The 6,000-nt window shown below is 49.6% G+C and overlaps 1 protein-coding gene across 8 annotated transcripts in view; it reads right to left on the minus strand.

Annotated features, from left to right (window-relative positions):
- CEMIP2 (cell migration inducing hyaluronidase 2) overlaps nucleotides 1-5,393 on the minus strand; it is a 79,993-nt gene extending 74,600 nt beyond the window's left edge. For 3 of the 8 annotated variants that reach the window (XR_016393570.1, XM_089913294.1, XM_089913301.1), the window contains exon 1: nucleotides 4,242-4,585. The gene's annotated coding sequence lies outside the window, so the exon portion shown is untranslated. Of the gene's footprint in view, nucleotides 1-4,241; nucleotides 4,593-5,298 lie in introns of those variants that run through there. The other 5 variants (XR_016393571.1, XM_089913296.1, XM_089913298.1 and 2 more) reach the window with 5 other exon arrangements.
- Nucleotides 5,394-6,000: the final 607 nt, after the last annotated feature.

A 6,000-nucleotide genomic window follows, 5' to 3' on the forward strand; every position in this document is an offset into this window, starting at 1 on the left:
ATTTCAAGCAGAGAATTAAGGCAAGTATATTAAAGCAAGTACTGCTTACAGATTCAAGTTTCACCTAGACAGCAGCTGTTGCTATTGAGAGCATAGCCTTTCTTTAATAGTGTAGTTGAAAATTATACCTCTATACAAATGGAGAAAACTATTAAGGGTGATTTTCATGGTCTCAAAAACGTAGATGTATAGTTTTTCTTGTCCTTTCTTTTTCCTTTTCTGTATTCATTTTGTTAGGATCAAGACAAACAGAAGGACCAGTGCCTGACTTGGGAGGGAGGGAGGAGAGTACGGACGTTACAGTACAGACCCAGACAAGCCCCTCTCAATTGATGTACTGTACTAGACAGCCCATCCTTCTAATTAGCGTTCACAACCCAAACGCGATGAAAAGATTTCCTATGTCTGAGATGAAGATGCCTGAACAAGTGAGACTCACCATATGACAACAGCTGAAGACTTGCACTCAAGATGGGATTCAGCACACTCAGGAAAGGGCCAATAAAATAGAAATCTGTGACTGAGACCAATTAGACTAAGTTATAAACTGTATCTATTTACAGCTTTTAAAAAGAACATATTTTGAAAGTACCAAACAGCATTAGCTTGTATGGTACTTTATCATATACACAGCAAATTAAATCAAAGTTAATCCTCAAAGAATTCCATAAAGTTATTTTACAGATGAAGAAACAATATGTGAGGAATTTGGGGATCTGCCCAATAAGCAAGTGGTTAACAATTGTCAGAGCTTTGTTTTAAACTCAATTCTGACTTCAAGTCCTCCAATCTTTACATTTCAAAATGGTACGTCTAACACCAGTTTTCAGCCCCTACTATTACGTCTGATTTAGTAAATTTTACTTTTCACTAAATTGCTTCCCCCTCCCATTCCCAATCTGATCCTCCTCTGGGTTCTTAAAGCATTCTATGCATAATTCTCCAAACACTTATTGGGCTTTCTAATTGTTCATTTCCTTTTGTACCTGAATAGACTCATTTCTTCAACAGCAGAGGTTGTTTTATCTTTCTTTATAGATGGAAGCCACCAGGTTATCTTTGCTCCTTGTTTTTTGTGGGTTTTTTTTTTTTTTTTGGCCTCGAGGCATGTGGGACCTTAGTTCCCTGACCAGGGATCGAACAGGCGCTCCCAGCACTGGCAGCTAACCACTGGACCCCCAGGGAAGTCCGTATCTTTGCTCCTTGTGACCTCTGGAATTTCAACCAATTCATCCAACTCCCTCTCCCTACCAAAAAGAACACTCCACAAAGAGAGTGGGCAATCAGATTGCTTCCAGAAAGCCTGACACACAATAGGTGATTAATAATTGTTAGCTGAAGGGATGGTGGGTGGGTGGATGATGCAATACTCATAAATATTTTACAGCACTTTACAAGGTACACATTTACATACAGCATCCCATGTGAGTAAAACTGTTAATTTGACAATGATAATTTAAATTTTCTCTTTCTGACACGTGGTTCATCATTCTCAATTTCAGAAACTTGCCCAGAGGCACATAGCTAGTAAGTAGTAACTTTTCAAATTCAGAAATGGCCCGCAAGACTACCTTATTCTCTGCTTTGTTTCCTCTTCATTTCCAAGATAGCTGTTTGAGAACAGGCTTGATTATGTCTATTAGAACATGAATGAGGTGTTGCCCCATTCTGGTTTCCTGTTGTGAAAGTTTCCTGACTTTTGAAAATTTGAGGGGTTATAGGCCAAACCAAGGAAAGAGACTTCATGGGACTTCCTTAGTGGCGCAGTGGTTAAGAATCTGCCTGCCAATGCTGAGGGTTCGAGCCCTGGTCCAGGAAGATCCCACATGCCGCACAGCAACTAAGCCCGTGAGCCACAACTACTGAGCCTGTGCTCTAGAGCCCACGAGCCACAACTACTGAGCTTGCGTTCTGCAACTACTGAAGCCTGAGCGCCTAGAGCCCATGCTCCGCAGCAAGAGAAGCCACCGCAATGAGAAGCCCGCACACCATAACGAAGAATAGCCCCCACTCGCCTAGACCCCGCTCGCCGCAACTAGAGAAAGCCCGCGTGCAGCAACCAAGACCCAATGCAGCCAAAATTAATAAATAAAGAAAAAAAAACCAATAATCCTTAAAAAAAAAGAGACTTTTACTCAATTAGCTGTGACAAAGGAAATCTAAACAAGTACCATGTAAGAATTCACTGATTCAATTTTTCTGTCCACACACACACACACACACACAGTGCCCAGTCCTCCCCTTGCTTGCTCATTCAGACTGTTAAAGGGAAACAGGTGATGACTCAGAGTTCACTTCTAACCTTACTTTTCTGGGCCTGTAAACACATTCAGATAAGACAGCGTCAGGTGGACTGAACTGAAAACCACAAGACTTCCAGTTACACACACACACACACACATCCTGTAGTGCAGGTACACAGAAAATTGAGAGGAGTGGTTTTAATGTAAAGGATAAAGCATCAAAAGGTGCTAGCCAATGTTTACTAAACAGAGGAAGTGCACTACCTTCTGCTTTGCCCAGAAATGCAAACTCAAAAGAACCCTTTGCATAGCTAATCAAAGACACAACCAAAGTATGATGCCCAGACCAATTCTGAAAATAGCACGTTTCCTTCAAGGGTCAAACAAACATTAATAGCTCCTTTCTAGACAACCAAAGAACCATAAGGCTAAATATTTTAAATGTATTTGTTTTTATTTTATTTTTTTAACATCTTTATTGGAGTATAATTGCTTTACAATGCTGTGTTAGTTTCTGCTTTATAACAAAGTGAATCAGCTATGCATATACAAAAACCCGATATCCCCTCCCTCTTGCGTCTCCCTCCCAACCTCCCTATCCCACCCCTCTAGGTGGTCACAAAGCACCAAGCTGATCTCCCAGTGCGAGGCAACGGCTTCCCACTAGCTAGCTATTTTACATTTGGTAGTGTATATATGTCAATTCTACTCTTACTTCGTCCCAGCTTACCCTTCCCCCTCCCGGTGTCCTCAAGTGCATTCTCTATCTCTGCGTCTTTATTCCTGTCCTGCCCATAGGTTCATCAGAACCTAAATGTATTTGTTTTTAAAACAGAGACATTTCCAACAGGTAAGCCTGGCTGCTTTGAGGACTCAGTCTTTACTCAGCTCAGGTGAAACCTCCCTCCATCCCCCTTCCTCTAAATTCTTCTCACTTTGTACTGGGAAGAGCTCACGAAGATAGTATCTGCACACCCTCAACACGCGTAATTATGCAACATCGCATCACAGTCACACTGAAACAAGGGGAGTGAACACAAGCCAGTGAGTGGCTCCTGTGCGGAATGAAAGTTCTTAAAATTATTAAGCACTCTATCCTTAACCCTTACTGCTGATGAAAGGAGACATATATCAAAGTCTGTTTTCCTAACCTAATGTGGAGAATTTAAGTGAGTAGCTTCCGCTCCACGGGACATCTGGGGACACAAATCAACCCTTAGCAGACAGCATCCAGGGACGTCAGAACCTTGGTTTTATTACAAGGGGTGTAGCAACCAGCATTAACCGCAGCACTTAGGGGTCCTCACAGAGCCGGACCCCCTTCCTTTGCCAAGACCTCCCAACTTTGCAGAGGAAAGCTGGAAGTGGGGGCCAGTGCTAAGCCTTTCCCCAGCTTTAAAGAAAGCTGCACGAGACCTTAAAGAGTCGCCTTACCTTAACTAAAAGAAACTGGGGTGGGAGACGGGGGGGGGCACCAACCCAGGGTAATAAAGAGACAAAGATCACCCCAAACGCGTACGCGCGCGCTCACTTTAGCCGAAACTCTGCAATGCACATTCCACCAACCTTTCACTGTAGTCGGCTTCCTGTGGGGTTTATTCCCCCAAGCCAGCCCTCTCCAGAAAATTTAAGACTGTTCACACCGACTTTCAAAGGTCCATTGTTTGGTTCCCCGTAAAAGCAATGAAAAGAGCGAGGGAGAGAAAGAAATCAAGATGTGGTTCCCAAAGACCCTTTCTTATGGACAGGACTTACTCGGAAGAGTCTTGTTACTCCTAATCCAAAAAGGAGAAAGGCGGCGCGCGGGGGGGGGGGGGGCGAGGGTGCTGTGGGAGGCGGGAGGATTTTGCCGTTTCAATAGAAATGCCCCAATGCCTGACTGCCGGGAGCCGGGAAGGAGCGGAGGACCATGGTCCGCGTCCTGGCAGTGGCCCCCAGCGGGCAGCAAGGGAGGCAGAGCGGAGGGGGCGGGGGGCTGGTGACCCCGTTGCTTCTTACCTTCCCCTCCCCCGCTTAGCGTCGGCTAATTCAGGTGCCTACACAGCAGTCCAAAGAGACAGAGCCGAGCTCCTGGCGTCCCAGGGTCTGGATCTTCCCTCCATGGCCAGGGAGCCCCTCCAGCCCCGGCCTGCCGCCGCTGCCGCTTTTACGCAACTGGCAGCCGCAGCCTCTGCCAGGAGGTGAAACACTCTCCTCCCGGGAATGACGCGCACTTCCCTCCGCCTCCGCCTCCTCCTCCTCCCGTCCCGAGCCTCAGGGGCAAGGGCCTCGGCTTGCTCTCTCCGGAGCAGCTACTCCGCCGTCTCCGTTCCTTCCCCTCCGGGAGGAAGAGGAGGAGAATCGTGGCCCGGGCGGCTCGGGCCGAAGCGTCCGCGCGACAATGAAGTGGGGGGCGGCCGCGCGGGGCAAAGCGGGGTTCCGGGAGTCCCGCCTGTCCCTGGTCGGCGGGCGCCGCGGCTCGCTTGGGTCGCGCTCAGCCTCCGCCGCCCAGACAAGCAACCCGGCTCTGCGGGGCCGAGGGCTGCTGATTGGGCGCTCGGGCAGGCGAGACGAAGAAGGCGGGGGGAGAGGAGGAGCCTGTGGCCGGAGGAGGCGGTGACCGCGCAGGGCTCCTCCCGCTGCCCCAGCTCAGGGCGAGCAGCGAACGTCGGCGCTCAGCGCCTCTCGCTGCGGCGCCCAGGAACAGCACCTGACCGTCCGGTTGCCGGAGCAGGCCCCCCAAGCAGCGCCCCCACGCTGCGGCACCCATCAACCCCAGGTTGAGCCTAACCCAGAGCCCCCATAACCTCCCAGCTGAGCTTGACTCTGCACCTTCATCACTTCCCGGCTGAGCCTGACACTGCGCCCCCCATCACTCCAAGGCTGACCTGGACATTATACCCCTGTCACCTCCCGGGGGAGCCTGACTTTGCGCCCCAACATCTCACGGCTGAGCTGGACATGCCCCTTCATCGCTCCTGGCTGAGCCAAACTGCGCCCCATCATCCCCGAAGGGACTTCCACAACTCCCGAAATTTTTCTGTGCGTTCGGCCACCGCACTACGGCTGCCCCCACCTGGCCAATCACCGGCTCTGGTTTCTTAGCCTTTTCGGGAGAACGGCCTGCTCTCGACTCAGGACAGCTCCTCCGTCAGCGTAGAGCGGTCCCAGCATCCCGCTCTCACGCCAGAATAAATATACCTACGTATCCCCACGCCCCCTGCCCGCGCCACTCTGGAGTGGCTGCCACTTGCAGGAGTGGCGCTGCAGGCCACTCCCCCGCCCACCCCAACTGCGATGTACCTCTCTATGGACACCCACACTAGGGCTGGAATAGCCTGGCCGCCACCACAGCTGGAGCTGCTCTCACCGAGGGAAAGCTTGGCTTCCGCTGAGGGCGCGGCCGGGGCTTTATCACTCAGACCTACGAGATCCCGGGCTAGTGACAGCAGCAGGACTGCCAAATCCAGGCTGTCGCCATCCGCCACTTAATCCGGAATTGGAAGTTTTCCCGCTAGGGAGCTCTTTCAGGGAATACTGTACAGATAGACTGTTCAGTTTTCAGGGTTGCTCTTTTCTTTTTTCTCCACCCTTTTAAAAAAACCTCAGTCATGCAACCATGACACACCCAGCAGGCGGGAAGGGGAATTCCCTATTTCGAGGGTTTTGGTTCAGGACTTTGCTGGAATCAATGTTTCTAAATCTTGGCTGATAAAATTCCTGTGGGACACTTTGAAAATTTTAGATTGCCAAACCTCGCACCATCCTCGGAATTAGA

This window comes from Delphinapterus leucas, chromosome 6, assembly GCF_059928025.1.
Source record: "Delphinapterus leucas isolate spDelLeu-1000000601 "Yukka" chromosome 6, BTC_Dleu_Yukka2, whole genome shotgun sequence".
NCBI classification, from domain to species: domain Eukaryota; kingdom Metazoa; phylum Chordata; class Mammalia; order Artiodactyla; family Monodontidae; genus Delphinapterus; species Delphinapterus leucas.